This window comes from Triturus cristatus, chromosome 10 (assembly GCF_964204655.1).
Source record: "Triturus cristatus chromosome 10, aTriCri1.1, whole genome shotgun sequence".
Lineage (NCBI taxonomy): Eukaryota > Metazoa > Chordata > Amphibia > Caudata > Salamandridae > Triturus > Triturus cristatus.
The window spans coordinates 854,944,985-854,961,527 of NC_140593.1; the positions used below are offsets into that span (position 1 = coordinate 854,944,985).

At 47.2% G+C, this 16,543-nt stretch overlaps 19 non-coding genes across 19 annotated transcripts; all 19 read right to left on the reverse strand.

The window, feature by feature from the left end:
* Positions 1-1,074: 1,074 nt before the first annotated feature.
* Positions 1,075-1,186, reverse strand: TRNAL-CAA (transfer RNA leucine (anticodon CAA)). Its single transcript has 2 exons — positions 1,149-1,186; positions 1,075-1,120 (listed from the first exon to the last, which is right to left on the reverse strand). It is a non-coding gene; the product is annotated as a tRNA-Leu (tRNA).
* A 288-nt stretch (positions 1,187-1,474) lies between these two features.
* On the reverse strand, positions 1,475-1,545 carry TRNAR-UCU (transfer RNA arginine (anticodon UCU)). The gene has a single exon. It is a non-coding gene; the product is annotated as a tRNA-Arg (tRNA).
* Positions 1,546-1,931: 386 nt separating this feature from the next.
* Positions 1,932-2,003, reverse strand: TRNAP-AGG (transfer RNA proline (anticodon AGG)). Its single transcript has one exon. It is a non-coding gene; the product is annotated as a tRNA-Pro (tRNA).
* Positions 2,004-2,444: 441 nt separating this feature from the next.
* TRNAV-UAC (transfer RNA valine (anticodon UAC)) lies at positions 2,445-2,517 on the reverse strand. Its single transcript has one exon. It is a non-coding gene; the product is annotated as a tRNA-Val (tRNA).
* Positions 2,518-3,910: 1,393 nt separating this feature from the next.
* TRNAL-CAA (transfer RNA leucine (anticodon CAA)) lies at positions 3,911-4,022 on the reverse strand. The gene is made up of 2 exons: positions 3,985-4,022; positions 3,911-3,956 (listed from the first exon to the last, which is right to left on the reverse strand). It is a non-coding gene; the product is annotated as a tRNA-Leu (tRNA).
* A 747-nt stretch (positions 4,023-4,769) lies between these two features.
* Positions 4,770-4,841, reverse strand: TRNAP-AGG (transfer RNA proline (anticodon AGG)). The gene has a single exon. It is a non-coding gene; the product is annotated as a tRNA-Pro (tRNA).
* A 441-nt stretch (positions 4,842-5,282) lies between these two features.
* TRNAV-UAC (transfer RNA valine (anticodon UAC)) lies at positions 5,283-5,355 on the reverse strand. The gene has a single exon. It is a non-coding gene; the product is annotated as a tRNA-Val (tRNA).
* A 1,393-nt stretch (positions 5,356-6,748) lies between these two features.
* Positions 6,749-6,860, reverse strand: TRNAL-CAA (transfer RNA leucine (anticodon CAA)). The gene is made up of 2 exons: positions 6,823-6,860; positions 6,749-6,794 (listed from the first exon to the last, which is right to left on the reverse strand). It is a non-coding gene; the product is annotated as a tRNA-Leu (tRNA).
* Positions 6,861-7,148: 288 nt separating this feature from the next.
* On the reverse strand, positions 7,149-7,219 carry TRNAR-UCU (transfer RNA arginine (anticodon UCU)). The gene has a single exon. It is a non-coding gene; the product is annotated as a tRNA-Arg (tRNA).
* Positions 7,220-7,605: 386 nt separating this feature from the next.
* Positions 7,606-7,677, reverse strand: TRNAP-AGG (transfer RNA proline (anticodon AGG)). The gene has a single exon. It is a non-coding gene; the product is annotated as a tRNA-Pro (tRNA).
* A 441-nt stretch (positions 7,678-8,118) lies between these two features.
* Positions 8,119-8,191, reverse strand: TRNAV-UAC (transfer RNA valine (anticodon UAC)). Its single transcript has one exon. It is a non-coding gene; the product is annotated as a tRNA-Val (tRNA).
* Positions 8,192-9,584: 1,393 nt separating this feature from the next.
* On the reverse strand, positions 9,585-9,696 carry TRNAL-CAA (transfer RNA leucine (anticodon CAA)). Its single transcript has 2 exons — positions 9,659-9,696; positions 9,585-9,630 (listed from the first exon to the last, which is right to left on the reverse strand). It is a non-coding gene; the product is annotated as a tRNA-Leu (tRNA).
* Positions 9,697-10,443: 747 nt separating this feature from the next.
* Positions 10,444-10,515, reverse strand: TRNAP-AGG (transfer RNA proline (anticodon AGG)). The gene has a single exon. It is a non-coding gene; the product is annotated as a tRNA-Pro (tRNA).
* A 441-nt stretch (positions 10,516-10,956) lies between these two features.
* TRNAV-UAC (transfer RNA valine (anticodon UAC)) lies at positions 10,957-11,029 on the reverse strand. Its single transcript has one exon. It is a non-coding gene; the product is annotated as a tRNA-Val (tRNA).
* A 1,793-nt stretch (positions 11,030-12,822) lies between these two features.
* On the reverse strand, positions 12,823-12,893 carry TRNAR-UCU (transfer RNA arginine (anticodon UCU)). Its single transcript has one exon. It is a non-coding gene; the product is annotated as a tRNA-Arg (tRNA).
* A 386-nt stretch (positions 12,894-13,279) lies between these two features.
* TRNAP-AGG (transfer RNA proline (anticodon AGG)) lies at positions 13,280-13,351 on the reverse strand. Its single transcript has one exon. It is a non-coding gene; the product is annotated as a tRNA-Pro (tRNA).
* Positions 13,352-13,792: 441 nt separating this feature from the next.
* TRNAV-UAC (transfer RNA valine (anticodon UAC)) lies at positions 13,793-13,865 on the reverse strand. The gene has a single exon. It is a non-coding gene; the product is annotated as a tRNA-Val (tRNA).
* Positions 13,866-15,258: 1,393 nt separating this feature from the next.
* On the reverse strand, positions 15,259-15,370 carry TRNAL-CAA (transfer RNA leucine (anticodon CAA)). Its single transcript has 2 exons — positions 15,333-15,370; positions 15,259-15,304 (listed from the first exon to the last, which is right to left on the reverse strand). It is a non-coding gene; the product is annotated as a tRNA-Leu (tRNA).
* A 747-nt stretch (positions 15,371-16,117) lies between these two features.
* TRNAP-AGG (transfer RNA proline (anticodon AGG)) lies at positions 16,118-16,189 on the reverse strand. Its single transcript has one exon. It is a non-coding gene; the product is annotated as a tRNA-Pro (tRNA).
* Positions 16,190-16,543: the final 354 nt, after the last annotated feature.

The following is a 16,543-nucleotide window of genomic DNA, read 5'->3' on the forward strand; positions in this document are numbered from 1 at the left end:
TCTTATAGCATTGAAAAGAAGAAATGGCCCTATATAATAAGCAGCCTAAAAATAATTCCACAGCATGGGCTCGTCCGGGATTTGAATCCGGGACCTCTCGCACCCGAAGCGAGAATCATACCCCTAGACCAACGAGCCTGATTCCCCAGTTGGCATTTTAAGCAATTTCTGATGCGTCTTTCAGAAACAAAGCAGGGCTATTTGGCTGCTCTCTCTCTATGTGAACCACAAAAAGTCATGTTTTCTCTCAAGGTGTTGTTTTTTTCACTCTTGCAAGGAAGGGATCAGTCGATATCCTAGCTGCCAGAGAGCAGAAAAAAGGCGCTGATGAGAACTGTGGCACTTTCTGGCACTTGTACTCCTCTGCAAGTCCTGGACACTTGCCCCATAGACTTCCACCCCAGATGCAAGGGAGGGCCTGCCAATTCTTGCTCCTAAGACAGAGGCATTTGATTCTTGGATTCAAACACGCTCACTCAGCGCTCGATCAGGCTCGATCAGGCGAGATTTATATGAGTGGCTCGCAGGACTGAAACACTAACCTGGGAGCCCCAGGGTGGCTGAATTCCCAGGATGGCCATTTTTGGGCAAGTCACCTCCTTTCCTCCTGCCTCAATCTAGAATTGGCTGCAAATCACAAGATAGAGTTCAATGTCCGTGTGTACTGCCTACTCCCAGATACCTCTCTGTCTTCCTTATGTAAATTAAAATTCGCAAGGGGGGACCAATGACAATCTGCTCCTCCCACATAACCAGGAAGCCCTGTTGAACATGTCTGCCTGTGTTGTTGCAGGGACAGTGCCTTCTCCGCCCAAAAGGTGGCAGGAGAGCCTCAAAACAAAGATGGGATCAACTGCTTAATGAGAAACCAGCACGGCAGTTTGTGTGATGGAGTGCAAATTTAACGGAAGGTGTGCCTGAGGTGTCCCTTCCAGGAATACATGGAATTGTGATTGAGGGCCCAGCCTGATCGTTGGTGGATTTCTCGTCATATGTTACAGGTCCGTGCAAAGATTGTGGTGTGTGGGGAATGCACTGCAAAAAACAGGACGATTTAAGGGTGTAAAAGAAACCTGTCAGAAGTGGGATTTGAACCCACGCCTCCATGAGGAGACCAGAAGTCTCAGTTGCACTGAAGATCAAGCTCTCTTGAGTCTGGCGCCTTAGACCACTCGGCCATCCTGACAGCCCTGGGTGTGCACAGATCTGACTCTTCTGACTGCACCTGCCAATGTTTGCACTTACAACGTTCACAGCAATGTCACAAGTGTAAAGACCCCACAATACAACAAGGCATGACAAAAAAAAAGCTAGGCACAAGAGCGACCACTGATGGATGCGGATTACTTTGTTTCGTCTTGCAAAAGTAAAGGAAGTTTCCCATGGCTCGCTGGGTTCAAGGACCGCCTCTTCTTAAGCTTGCATTGAGATAATAAGGTTTTAGAGGGTGCACATAAAAGCAGCTCATGCACAGTGTTTCTGCCCGGTCTCGAACCGGGGACCTTTCGCGAGAGGTGAACATGATGACCACTACACTACAGAAACTCACTTGCTGTGTTTTACTGTTAGAGCAAGGTTCCTCTCAAGGGTTCTCTCTACTTCTATTCTGCTGTATCAGCAGCCACTCAGAAAGCGAGGAGCAAGTGTGAAAACTGCAGAGATATCAGCCAACATACTTGCAATTAGACGTATTAAAAATTGACTTATGCAGGCATCGACAGACAAATATCTGATGCCTAAATGCCAGCAAGTACAGCTTGGGAAAGCATCACCTGGGACACACACAGACTAAGCATGAAGGCAGAAAAAGCATGGTGATCCATGTTTCTTATGAGGTTCAAAATATTTTGTGCAACAATGCGGCGAGTGTAATGAGAAATAGTCAGGCATTGTGAGTTTTGAGTAGGATTCGAATGTTTACCTCTGAAAAAGGGCTCGTCCGGGATTTGAACCCGGGACCTCTCGCACCCTAAGCGAGAATCATACCCCTAGACCAACGAGCCGAGGCACACAAGAGATGCCTTTCGCACCGGCTCCGGGGGTTATTGGCAGCGAGTTAGTGAATGCTTCACCCAAAGCAAGCAACTGCACATGCTGCTCTCTTCTGCAATATGGTTGCTGTCTTTTCCATGGCCGTCATCGAACAAGAAATGAAAATGCCTCTATCCTTCAGACATTTTGTTTGTTCTAGGTGTATGCTCTCGGTGAGGTCAATAAAACCATTTCTGCTCTCATCCCTTGCTTTCATGAAGTAGGCCCAACCTTCAGTACACAAGGACGTGCAAACGAATAGCGCAAACTATCGTCACTTCTCTTTTTGAGCTGTCACTGATACCCCTGGAGCACAGTACGTCACGCTGGTGAGGGATAGACAGCTTCCATTATCTCAGCTTTCCTATAAATTGAGAGAGTAAATGCAAACTGTGTGAAAAACTGAAAGCTGCTGTTTCTGCCCGGTCTCGAACCAGGGACCTTTCGCGTGTAAAGCGAACGTGATAACCACTACACTACAGAAACAGACATGCTTGCAGGAATCTTCTTGGCATGTAGTGGGCTGGAATGCACAGACCAAGGGCCAATGTCCATGAAGCTCAAAGTTGGACCCTCCTTACCCGATCTCTTTCTTTGGAAGAAAGGAACGAGGACCCCTTTTATTCCAAAAGGCGATTTTAAAACCATACCTGAAACCACACTAGAAAAACACTTTGCATTTAATTTTCCTACACTGATGGTCCACCCCAGAAAAGCAGTTGCAAAGAAGTCCGGCACTGAAATTCTATACGCCAAAAGTGGGAAATAGCGTAGAGGGAAAGGAACTTTCTCACCATACACGGCGTCTTATAGCATTGAAAAGAAGAAATGGCCCTATATAATAAGCAGCCTAAAAATAATTCCACAGCATGGGCTCGTCCGGGATTTGAATCCGGGACCTCTCGCACCCGAAGCGAGAATCATACCCCTAGACCAACGAGCCTGATTCCCCAGTTGGCATTTTAAGCAATTTCTGATGCGTCTTTCAGAAACAAAGCAGGGCTATTTGGCTGCTCTCTCTCTATGTGAACCACAAAAAGTCATGTTTTCTCTCAAGGTGTTGTTTTTTTCACTCTTGCAAGGAAGGGATCAGTCGATATCCTAGCTGCCAGAGAGCAGAAAAAAGGCGCTGATGAGAACTGTGGCACTTTCTGGCACTTGTACTCCTCTGCAAGTCCTGGACACTTGCCCCATAGACTTCCACCCCAGATGCAAGGGAGGGCCTGCCAATTCTTGCTCCTAAGACAGAGGCATTTGATTCTTGGATTCAAACACGCTCACTCAGCGCTCGATCAGGCTCGATCAGGCGAGATTTATATGAGTGGCTCGCAGGACTGAAACACTAACCTGGGAGCCCCAGGGTGGCTGAATTCCCAGGATGGCCATTTTTGGGCAAGTCACCTCCTTTCCTCCTGCCTCAATCTAGAATTGGCTGCAAATCACAAGATAGAGTTCAATGTCCGTGTGTACTGCCTACTCCCAGATACCTCTCTGTCTTCCTTATGTAAATTAAAATTCGCAAGGGGGGACCAATGACAATCTGCTCCTCCCACATAACCAGGAAGCCCTGTTGAACATGTCTGCCTGTGTTGTTGCAGGGACAGTGCCTTCTCCGCCCAAAAGGTGGCAGGAGAGCCTCAAAACAAAGATGGGATCAACTGCTTAATGAGAAACCAGCACGGCAGTTTGTGTGATGGAGTGCAAATTTAACGGAAGGTGTGCCTGAGGTGTCCCTTCCAGGAATACATGGAATTGTGATTGAGGGCCCAGCCTGATCGTTGGTGGATTTCTCGTCATATGTTACAGGTCCGTGCAAAGATTGTGGTGTGTGGGGAATGCACTGCAAAAAACAGGACGATTTAAGGGTGTAAAAGAAACCTGTCAGAAGTGGGATTTGAACCCACGCCTCCATGAGGAGACCAGAAGTCTCAGTTGCACTGAAGATCAAGCTCTCTTGAGTCTGGCGCCTTAGACCACTCGGCCATCCTGACAGCCCTGGGTTTGCACAGATCTGACTCTTCTGACTGCACCTGCCAATGTTTGCACTTACAACGTTCACAGCAATGTCACTAGTGTAAAGACCCCACAATACAACATGGCATGACAAAAAAAAAGCTAGGCACAAGAGCGACCACTGATGGATGCGGATTACTTTGTTTCGTCTTGCAAAAGTAAAGGAAGTTTCCCATGGCTCGCTGGGTTCAAGGACCGCCTCTTCTTAAGCTTGCATTGAGATAATAAGGTTTTAGAGGGTGCACATAAAAGCAGCTCATGCACAGTGTTTCTGCCCGGTCTCGAACCGGGGACCTTTCGCGTGTTAGGTGAACGTGATGACCACTACACTACAGAAACTCACTTGCTGTGTCTTACTGTTAGAGCAAGGTTCCTCTCAAGGGTTCTCTCTACTTCTATTCTGCTGTATGAGCAGCCACTCAGAAAGCGAGGAGCAAGTGTGAAAACTGCAGAGATATCAGCCAACATACTTGCAATTAGACGTATTAAAAATTGACTTATGCAGGCATCGACAGACAAATATCTGATGCCTAAATGCCAGCAAGTACAGCTTGGGAAAGCATCACCTGGGACACACACAGACTAAGCATGAAGGCAGAAAAAGCATGGTGATCCATGTTTCTTATGAGGTTCAAAATATTTTGTGCAACAATGCGGCGAGTGTAATGAGAAATAGTCAGGCATTGTGAGTTTTGAGTAGGATTCGTATGTTTACCTCTGAAAAAGGGCTCGTCCGGGATTTGAACCCGGGACCTCTCGCACCCTAAGCGAGAATCATACCCCTAGACCAACGAGCCGAGGCACACAAGAGTCGCCTTTCGCACCGGCTCCGGGGGTTATTGGCAGCGAGTTAGTGAATGCTTCACCCAAAGCAAGCAACTGCACATGCTGCTCTCTTCTGCAATATGGTTGCTGTCTTTTCCATGGCCGTCATCGAACAAGAAATGAAAATGCCTCTATCCTTCAGACATTTTGTTTGTTCTAGGTGTATGCTCTCGGTGAGGTCAATAAAACCATTTCTGCTCTCATGCCTTGCTTTCATGAAGTAGGCCCAACCTTCAGTACACAAGGACGTGCAAACGAATAGCGCAAACTATCGTCACTTCTCTTTTTGAGCTGTCACTGATACCCCTGGAGCACAGTACGTCACGCTGGTGAGGGATAGACAGCTTCCATTATCTCAGCTTTCCTATAAATTGAGAGAGTAAATGCAAACTGTGTGAAAAACAGAAAGCTGCTGTTTCTGCCCGGTCTCGAACCAGGGACCTTTCGCGTGTAAAGCGAACGTGATAACCACTACACTACAGAAACAGACACGCTTGCAGGAATCTTCTTGGCATGTAGTGGGCTGGAATGCACAGACCAAGGGCCAATGTCCATGAAGCTCAAAGTTGGACCCTCCTTACCCAATCTCTTTCTTTGGAAGAAAGGAACGAGGACCCCTTTTATTCCAAAAGGCGATTTTAAAACCATACCTGAAACCACACTAGAAAAACACTTTGCATTTAATTTTCCTACACTGATGGTCCACCCCAGAAAAGCAGTTGCAAAGAAGTCCGGCACTGAAATTCTATACGCCAAAAGTGGGAAATAGCGTAGAGGGAAAGGAACTTTCTCACCATACACGGCGTCTTATAGCATTGAAAAGAAGAAATGGCCCTATATAATAAGCAGCCTAAAAATAATTCCACAGCATGGGCTCGTCCGGGATTTGAATCCGGGACCTCTCGCACCCGAAGCGAGAATCATACCCCTAGACCAACGAGCCTGATTCCCCAGTTGGCATTTTAAGCAATTTCTGATGCGTCTTTCAGAAACAAAGCAGGGCTATTTGGCTGCTCTCTCTCTATGTGAACCACAAAAAGTCATGTTTTCTCTCAAGGTGTTGTTTTTTTCACTCTTGCAAGGAAGGGATCAGTCGATATCCTAGCTGCCAGAGAGCAGAAAAAAGGCGCTGATGAGAACTGTGGCACTTTCTGGCACTTGTACTCCTCTGCAAGTCCTGGACACTTGCCCCATAGACTTCCACCCCAGATGCAAGGGAGGGCCTGCCAATTCTTGCTCCTAAGACAGAGGCATTTGATTCTTGGATTCAAACACGCTCACTCAGCGCTCGATCAGGCTCGATCAGGCGAGATTTATATGAGTGGCTCGCAGGACTGAAACACTAACCTGGGAGCCCCAGGGTGGCTGAATTCCCAGGATGGCCATTTTTGGGCAAGTCACCTCCTTTCCTCCTGCCTCAATCTAGAATTGGCTGCAAATCACAAGATAGAGTTCAATGTCCGTGTGTACTGCCTACTCCCAGATACCTCTCTGTCTTCCTTATGTAAATTAAAATTCGCAAGGGGGGACCAATGACAATCTGCTCCTCCCACATAACCAGGAAGCCCTGTTGAACATGTCTGCCTGTGTTGTTGCAGGGACAGTGCCTTCTCCGCCCAAAAGGTGGCAGGAGAGCCTCAAAACAAAGATGGGATCAACTGCTTAATGAGAAACCAGCACGGCAGTTTGTGTGATGGAGTGCAAATTTAACGGAAGGTGTGCCTGAGGTGTCCCTTCCAGGAATACATGGAATTGTGATTGAGGGCCCAGCCTGATCGTTGGTGGATTTCTCGTCATATGTTACAGGTCCGTGCAAAGATTGTGGTGTGTGGGGAATGCACTGCAAAAAACAGGACGATTTAAGGGTGTAAAAGAAACCTGTCAGAAGTGGGATTTGAACCCACGCCTCCATGAGGAGACCAGAAGACTCAGTTGCACTGAAGATCAAGCTCTCTTGAGTCTGGCGCCTTAGACCACTCGGCCATCCTGACAGCCCTGGGTGTGCACAGATCTGATTCTTCTGACTGCACCTGCCAATGTTTGCACTTACAACGTTCACAGCAATGTCACAAGTGTAAAGACCCCACAATATAACAAGGCATGACAAAAAAAAAGCTAGGCACAAGAGCGACCACTGATGGATGCGGATTACTTTGTTTCGTCTTGCAAAAGTAAAGGAAGTTTCCCATGGCTCGCTGGGTTCAAGGACCGCCTCTTCTTAAGCTTGCATTGAGATAATAAGGTTTTAGAGGGTGCACATAAAAGCAGCTCATGCACAGTGTTTCTGCCCGGTCTCGAACCGGGGACCTTTCGCGAGAGGTGAACATGATGACCACTACACTACAGAAACTCACTTGCTGTGTTTTACTGTTAGAGCAAGGTTCCTCTCAAGGGTTCTCTCTACTTCTATTCTGCTGTATCAGCAGCCACTCAGAAAGCGAGGAGCAAGTGTGAAAACTGCAGAGATATCAGCCAACATACTTGCAATTAGACGTATTAAAAATTGACTTATGCAGGCATCGACAGACAAATATCTGATGCCTAAATGCCAGCAAGTACAGCTTGGGAAAGCATCACCTGGGACACACACAGACTAAGCATGAAGGCAGAAAAAGCATGGTGATCCATGTTTCTTATGAGGTTCAAAATATTTTGTGCAACAATGCGGCGAGTGTAATGAGAAATAGTCAGGCATTGTGAGTTTTGAGTAGGATTCGAATGTTTACCTCTGAAAAAGGGCTCGTCCGGGATTTGAACCCGGGACCTCTCGCACCCTAAGCGAGAATCATACCCCTAGACCAACGAGCCGAGGCACACAAGAGATGCCTTTCGCACCGGCTCCGGGGGTTATTGGCAGCGAGTTAGTGAATGCTTCACCCAAAGCAAGCAACTGCACATGCTGCTCTCTTCTGCAATATGGTTGCTGTCTTTTCCATGGCCGTCATCGAACAAGAAATGAAAATGCCTCTATCCTTCAGACATTTTGTTTGTTCTAGGTGTATGCTCTCGGTGAGGTAAATAAAACCTTTTCTGCTCTCATCCCTTGCTTTCATGAAGTAGGCCCAACCTTCAGTACACAAGGACGTGCAAACGAATAGCGCAAACTATCGTCACTTCTCTTTTTGAGCTGTCACTGATACCCCTGGAGCACAGTACGTCACGCTGGTGAGGGATAGACAGCTTCCATTATCTCAGCTTTCCTATAAATTGAGAGAGTAAATGCAAACTGTGTGAAAAACAGAAAGCTGCTGTTTCTGCCCGGTCTCGAACCAGGGACCTTTCGCGTGTAAAGCGAACATGATAACCACTACACTACAGAAACAGACATGCTTGCAGGAATCTTCTTGGCATGTAGTGGGCTGGAATGCACAGACCAAGGGCCAATGTCCATGAAGCTCAAAGTTGGACCCTCCTTACCCGATCTCTTTCTTTGGAAGAAAGGAACGAGGACCCCTTTTATTCCAAAAGGCGATTTTAAAACCATACCTGAAACCACACTAGAAAAACACTTTGCATTTAATTTTCCTACACTGATGGTCCACCCCAGAAAAGCAGTTGCAAAGAAGTCCGGCACTGAAATTCTATACGCCAAAAGTGGGAAATAGCGTAGAGGGAAAGGAACTTTCTCACCATACACGGCGTCTTATAGCATTGAAAAGAAGAAATGGCCCTATATAATAAGCAGCCTAAAAATAATTCCACAGCATGGGCTCGTCCGGGATTTGAATCCGGGACCTCTCGCACCCGAAGCGAGAATCATACCCCTAGACCAACGAGCCTGATTCCCCAGTTGGCATTTTAAGCAATTTCTGATGCGTCTTTCAGAAACAAAGCAGGGCTATTTGGCTGCTCTCTCTCTATGTGAACCACAAAAAGTCATGTTTTCTCTCAAGGTGTTGTTTTTTTCACTCTTGCAAGGAAGGGATCAGTCGATATCCTAGCTGCCAGAGAGCAGAAAAAAGGCGCTGATGAGAACTGTGGCACTTTCTGGCACTTGTACTCCTCTGCAAGTCCTGGACACTTGCCCCATAGACTTCCACCCCAGATGCAAGGGAGGGCCTGCCAATTCTTGCTCCTAAGACAGAGGCATTTGATTCTTGGATTCAAACACGCTCACTCAGCGCTCGATCAGGCTCGATCAGGCGAGATTTATATGAGTGGCTCGCAGGACTGAAACACTAACCTGGGAGCCCCAGGGTGGCTGAATTCCCAGGATGGCCATTTTTGGGCAAGTCACCTCCTTTCCTCCTGCCTCAATCTAGAATTGGCTGCAAATCACAAGATAGAGTTCAATGTCCGTGTGTACTGCCTACTCCCAGATACCTCTCTGTCTTCCTTATGTAAATTAAAATTCGCAAGGGGGGACCAATGACAATCTGCTCCTCCCACATAACCAGGAAGCCCTGTTGAACATGTCTGCCTGTGTTGTTGCAGGGACAGTGCCTTCTCCGCCCAAAAGGTGGCAGGAGAGCCTCAAAACAAAGATGGGATCAACTGCTTAATGAGAAACCAGCACGGCAGTTTGTGTGATGGAGTGCAAATTTAACGGAAGGTGTGCCTGAGGTGTCCCTTCCAGGAATACATGGAATTGTGATTGAGGGCCCAGCCTGATCGTTGGTGGATTTCTCGTCATATGTTACAGGTCCGTGCAAAGATTGTGGTGTGTGGGGAATGCACTGCAAAAAACAGGACGATTTAAGGGTGTAAAAGAAACCTGTCAGAAGTGGGATTTGAACCCACGCCTCCATGAGGAGACCAGAAGTCTCAGTTGCACTGAAGATCAAGCTCTCTTGAGTCTGGCGCCTTAGACCACTCGGCCATCCTGACAGCCCTGGGTGTGCACAGATCTGACTCTTCTGACTGCACCTGCCAATGTTTGCACTTACAACGTTCACAGCAATGTCACTAGTGTAAAGACCCCACAATACAACATGGCATGACAAAAAAAAAGCTAGGCACAAGAGCGACCACTGATGGATGCGGATTACTTTGTTTCGTCTTGCAAAAGTAAAGGAAGTTTCCCATGGCTCGCTGGGTTCAAGGACCGCCTCTTCTTAAGCTTGCATTGAGATAATAAGGTTTTAGAGGGTGCACATAAAAGCAGCTCATGCACAGTGTTTCTGCCCGGTCTCGAACCGGGGACCTTTCGCGTGTTAGGTGAACGTGATGACCACTACACTACAGAAACTCACTTGCTGTGTCTTACTGTTAGAGCAAGGTTCCTCTCAAGGGTTCTCTCTACTTCTATTCTGCTGTATGAGCAGCCACTCAGAAAGCGAGGAGCAAGTGTGAAAACTGCAGAGATATCAGCCAACATACTTGCAATTAGACGTATTAAAAATTGACTTATGCAGGCATCGACAGACAAATATCTGATGCCTAAATGCCAGCAAGTACAGCTTGGGAAAGCATCACCTGGGACACACACAGACTAAGCATGAAGGCAGAAAAAGCATGGTGATCCATGTTTCTTATGAGGTTCAAAATATTTTGTGCAACAATGCGGCGAGTGTAATGAGAAATAGTCAGGCATTGTGAGTTTTGAGTAGGATTCGTATGTTTACCTCTGAAAAAGGGCTCGTCCGGGATTTGAACCCGGGACCTCTCGCACCCTAAGCGAGAATCATACCCCTAGACCAACGAGCCGAGGCACACAAGAGTCGCCTTTCGCACCGGCTCCGGGGGTTATTGGCAGCGAGTTAGTGAATGCTTCACCCAAAGCAAGCAACTGCACATGCTGCTCTCTTCTGCAATATGGTTGCTGTCTTTTCCATGGCCGTCATCGAACAAGAAATGAAAATGCCTCTATCCTTCAGACATTTTGTTTGTTCTAGGTGTATGCTCTCGGTGAGGTCAATAAAACCATTTCTGCTCTCATGCCTTGCTTTCATGAAGTAGGCCCAACCTTCAGTACACAAGGACGTGCAAACGAATAGCGCAAACTATCGTCACTTCTCTTTTTGAGCTGTCACTGATACCCCTGGAGCACAGTACGTCACGCTGGTGAGGGATAGACAGCTTCCATTATCTCAGCTTTCCTATAAATTGAGAGAGTAAATGCAAACTGTGTGAAAAACAGAAAGCTGCTGTTTCTGCCCGGTCTCGAACCAGGGACCTTTCGCGTGTAAAGCGAACGTGATAACCACTACACTACAGAAACAGACACGCTTGCAGGAATCTTCTTGGCATGTAGTGGGCTGGAATGCACAGACCAAGGGCCAATGTCCATGAAGCTCAAAGTTGGACCCTCCTTACCCGATCTCTTTCTTTGGAAGAAAGGAACGAGGACCCCTTTTATTCCAAAAGGCGATTTTAAAACCATACCTGAAACCACACTAGAAAAACACTTTGCATTTAATTTTCCTACACTGATGGTCCACCCCAGAAAAGCAGTTGCAAAGAAGTCCGGCACTGAAATTCTATACGCCAAAAGTGGGAAATAGCGTAGAGGGAAAGGAACTTTCTCACCATACACGGCGTCTTATAGCATTGAAAAGAAGAAATGGCCCTATATAATAAGCAGCCTAAAAATAATTCCACAGCATGGGCTCGTCCGGGATTTGAATCCGGGACCTCTCGCACCCGAAGCGAGAATCATACCCCTAGACCAACGAGCCTGATTCCCCAGTTGGCATTTTAAGCAATTTCTGATGCGTCTTTCAGAAACAAAGCAGGGCTATTTGGCTGCTCTCTCTCTATGTGAACCACAAAAAGTCATGTTTTCTCTCAAGGTGTTGTTTTTTTCACTCTTGCAAGGAAGGGATCAGTCGATATCCTAGCTGCCAGAGAGCAGAAAAAAGGCGCTGATGAGAACTGTGGCACTTTCTGGCACTTGTACTCCTCTGCAAGTCCTGGACACTTGCCCCATAGACTTCCACCCCAGATGCAAGGGAGGGCCTGCCAATTCTTGCTCCTAAGACAGAGGCATTTGATTCTTGGATTCAAACACGCTCACTCAGCGCTCGATCAGGCTCGATCAGGCGAGATTTATATGAGTGGCTCGCAGGACTGAAACACTAACCTGGGAGCCCCAGGGTGGCTGAATTCCCAGGATGGCCATTTTTGGGCAAGTCACCTCCTTTCCTCCTGCCTCAATCTAGAATTGGCTGCAAATCACAAGATAGAGTTCAATGTCCGTGTGTACTGCCTACTCCCAGATACCTCTCTGTCTTCCTTATGTAAATTAAAATTCGCAAGGGGGGACCAATGACAATCTGCTCCTCCCACATAACCAGGAAGCCCTGTTGAACATGTCTGCCTGTGTTGTCGCAGGGACAGTGCCTTCTCCGCCCAAAAGGTGGCAGGAGAGCCTCACAACAAAGATGGGATCAACTGCTTAATGAGAAACCAGCACGGCAGTTTGTGTGATGGAGTGCAAATTTAACGGAAGGTGTGCCTGAGGTGTCCCTTCCAGGAATACATGGAATTGTGATTGAGGGCCCAGCCTGATCGTTGGTGGATTTCTCGTCATATGTTACAGGTCCGTGCAAAGATTGTGGTGTGTGGGGAATGCACTGCAAAAAACAGGACGATTTAAGGGTGTAAAAGAAACCTGTCAGAAGTGGGATTTGAACCCACGCCTCCATGAGGAGACCAGAAGTCTCAGTTGCACTGAAGATCAAGCTCTCTTGAGTCTGGCGCCTTAGACCACTCGCCCATCCTGACAGCCCTGGGTGTGCACAGATCTGACTCTTCTGACTGCACCTGCCAATGTTTGCACTTACAACGTTCACAGCAATGTCACAAGTGTAAAGACCCCACAATACAACAAGGCATGACAAAAAAAAAGCTAGGCACAAGAGCGACCACTGATGGATGCGGATTACTTTGTTTCGTCTTGCAAAAGTAAAGGAAGTTTCCCATGGCTCGCTGGGTTCAAGGACCGCCTCTTCTTAAGCTTGCATTGAGATAATAAGGTTTTAGAGGGTGCACATAAAAGCAGCTCATGCACAGTGTTTCTGCCCGGTCTCGAACCGGGGACCTTTCGCGAGAGGTGAACATGATGACCACTACACTACAGAAACTCACTTGCTGTGTTTTACTGTTAGAGCAAGGTTCCTCTCAAGGGTTCTCTCTACTTCTATTCTGCTGTATCAGCAGCCACTCAGAAAGCGAGGAGCAAGTGTGAAAACTGCAGAGATATCAGCCAACATACTTGCAATTAGACGTATTAAAAATTGACTTATGCAGGCATCGACAGACAAATATCTGATGCCTAAATGCCAGCAAGTACAGCTTGGGAAAGCATCACCTGGGACACACACAGACTAAGCATGAAGGCAGAAAAAGCATGGTGATCCATGTTTCTTATGAGGTTCAAAATATTTTGTGCAACAATGCGGCGAGTGTAATGAGAAATAGTCAGGCATTGTGAGTTTTGAGTAGGATTCGAATGTTTACCTCTGAAAAAGGGCTCGTCCGGGATTTGAACCCGGGACCTCTCGCACCCTAAGCGAGAATCATACCCCTAGACCAACGAGCCGAGGCACACAAGAGATGCCTTTCGCACCGGCTCCGGGGGTTATTGGCAGCGAGTTAGTGAATGCTTCACCCAAAGCAAGCAACTGCACATGCTGCTCTCTTCTGCAATATGGTTGCTGTCTTTTCCATGGCCGTCATCGAACAAGAAATGAAAATGCCTCTATCCTTCAGACATTTTGTTTGTTCTAGGTGTATGCTCTCGGTGAGGTCAATAAAACCATTTCTGCTCTCATCCCTTGCTTTCATGAAGTAGGCCCAACCTTCAGTACACAAGGACGTGCAAACGAATAGCGCAAACTATCGTCACTTCTCTTTTTGAGCTGTCACTGATACCCCTGGAGCACAGTACGTCACGCTGGTGAGGGATAGACAGCTTCCATTATCTCAGCTTTCCTATAAATTGAGAGAGTAAATGCAAACTGTGTGAAAAACTGAAAGCTGCTGTTTCTGCCCGGTCTCGAACCAGGGACCTTTCGCGTGTAAAGCGAACGTGATAACCACTACACTACAGAAACAGACATGCTTGCAGGAATCTTCTTGGCATGTAGTGGGCTGGAATGCACAGACCAAGGGCCAATGTCCATGAAGCTCAAAGTTGGACCCTCCTTACCCGATCTCTTTCTTTGGAAGAAAGGAACGAGGACCCCTTTTATTCCAAAAGGCGATTTTAAAACCATACCTGAAACCACACTAGAAAAACACTTTGCATTTAATTTTCCTACACTGATGGTCCACCCCAGAAAAGCAGTTGCAAAGAAGTCCGGCACTGAAATTCTATACGCCAAAAGTGGGAAATAGCGTAGAGGGAAAGGAACTTTCTCACCATACACGGCGTCTTATAGCATTGAAAAGAAGAAATGGCCCTATATAATAAGCAGCCTAAAAATAATTCCACAGCATGGGCTCGTCCGGGATTTGAATCCGGGACCTCTCGCACCCGAAGCGAGAATCATACCCCTAGACCAACGAGCCTGATTCCCCAGTTGGCATTTTAAGCAATTTCTGATGCGTCTTTCAGAAACAAAGCAGGGCTATTTGGCTGCTCTCTCTCTATGTGAACCACAAAAAGTCATGTTTTCTCTCAAGGTGTTGTTTTTTTCACTCTTGCAAGGAAGGGATCAGTCGATATCCTAGCTGCCAGAGAGCAGAAAAAAGGCGCTGATGAGAACTGTGGCACTTTCTGGCACTTGTACTCCTCTGCAAGTCCTGGACACTTGCCCCATAGACTTCCACCCCAGATGCAAGGGAGGGCCTGCCAATTCTTGCTCCTAAGACAGAGGCATTTGATTCTTGGATTCAAACACGCTCACTCAGCGCTCGATCAGGCTCGATCAGGCGAGATTTATATGAGTGGCTCGCAGGACTGAAACACTAACCTGGGAGCCCCAGGGTGGCTGAATTCCCAGGATGGCCATTTTTGGGCAAGTCACCTCCTTTCCTCCTGCCTCAATCTAGAATTGGCTGCAAATCACAAGATAGAGTTCAATGTCCGTGTGTACTGCCTACTCCCAGATACCTCTCTGTCTTCCTTATGTAAATTAAAATTCGCAAGGGGGGACCAATGACAATCTGCTCCTCCCACATAACCAGGAAGCCCTGTTGAACATGTCTGCCTGTGTTGTTGCAGGGACAGTGCCTTCTCCGCCCAAAAGGTGGCAGGAGAGCCTCAAAACAAAGATGGGATCAACTGCTTAATGAGAAACCAGCACGGCAGTTTGTGTGATGGAGTGCAAATTTAACGGAAGGTGTGCCTGAGGTGTCCCTTCCAGGAATACATGGAATTGTGATTGAGGGCCCAGCCTGATCGTTGGTGGATTTCTCGTCATATGTTACAGGTCCGTGCAAAGATTGTGGTGTGTGGGGAATGCACTGCAAAAAACAGGACGATTTAAGGGTGTAAAAGAAACCTGTCAGAAGTGGGATTTGAACCCACGCCTCCATGAGGAGACCAGAAGTCTCAGTTGCACTGAAGATCAAGCTCTCTTGAGTCTGGCGCCTTAGACCACTCGGCCATCCTGACAGCCCTGGGTGTGCACAGATCTGACTCTTCTGACTGCACCTGCCAATGTTTGCACTTACAACGTTCACAGCAATGTCACTAGTGTAAAGACCCCACAATACAACATGGCATGACAAAAAAAAAGCTAGGCACAAGAGCGACCACTGATGGATGCGGATTACTTTGTTTCGTCTTGCAAAAGTAAAGGAAGTTTCCCATGGCTCGCTGGGTTCAAGGACCGCCTCTTCTTAAGCTTGCATTGAGATAATAAGGTTTTAGAGGGTGCACATAAAAGCAGCTCATGCACAGTGTTTCTGCCCGGTCTCGAACCGGGGACCTTTCGCGTGTTAGGTGAACGTGATGACCACTACACTACAGAAACTCACTTGCTGTGTCTTACTGTTAGAGCAAGGTTCCTCTCAAGGGTTCTCTCTACTTCTATTCTGCTGTATGAGCAGCCACTCAGAAAGCGAGGAGCAAGTGTGAAAACTGCAGAGATATCAGCCAACATACTTGCAATTAGACGTATTAAAAATTGACTTATGCAGGCATCGACAGACAAATATCTGATGCCTAAATGCCAGCAAGTACAGCTTGGGAAAGCATCACCTGGGACACACACAGACTAAGCATGAAGGCAGAAAAAGCATGGTGATCCATGTTTCTTATGAGGTTCAAAATATTTTGTGCAACAATGCGGCGAGTGTAATGAGAAATAGTCAGGCATTGTGAGTTTTGAGTAGGATTCGTATGTTTACCTCTGAAAAAGGGCTCGTCCGGGATTTGAACCCGGGACCTCTCGCACCCTAAGCGAGAATCATACCCCTAGACCAACGAGCCGAGGCACACAAGAGTCGCCTTTCGCACCGGCTCCGGGGGTTATTGGCAGCGAGTTAGTGAATGCTTCACCCAAAGCAAGCAACTGCACATGCTGCTCTCTTCTGCAATATGGTTGCTGTCTTTTCCATGGCCGTCATCGAACAAGAAATGAAAATGCCTCTATCCTTCAGACATTTTGTTTGTTCTAGGTGTATGCTCTCGGTGAGGTCAATAAAACCATTTCTGCTCTCATGCCTTGCTTTCATGAAGTAGGCCCAACCTTCAGTACACAAGGACGTGCAAACGAATAGCGCAAACTATCGTCACTTCTCTTTTTGAGCTGTCACTGATACCCCTGGAGCACAGTACGTCACG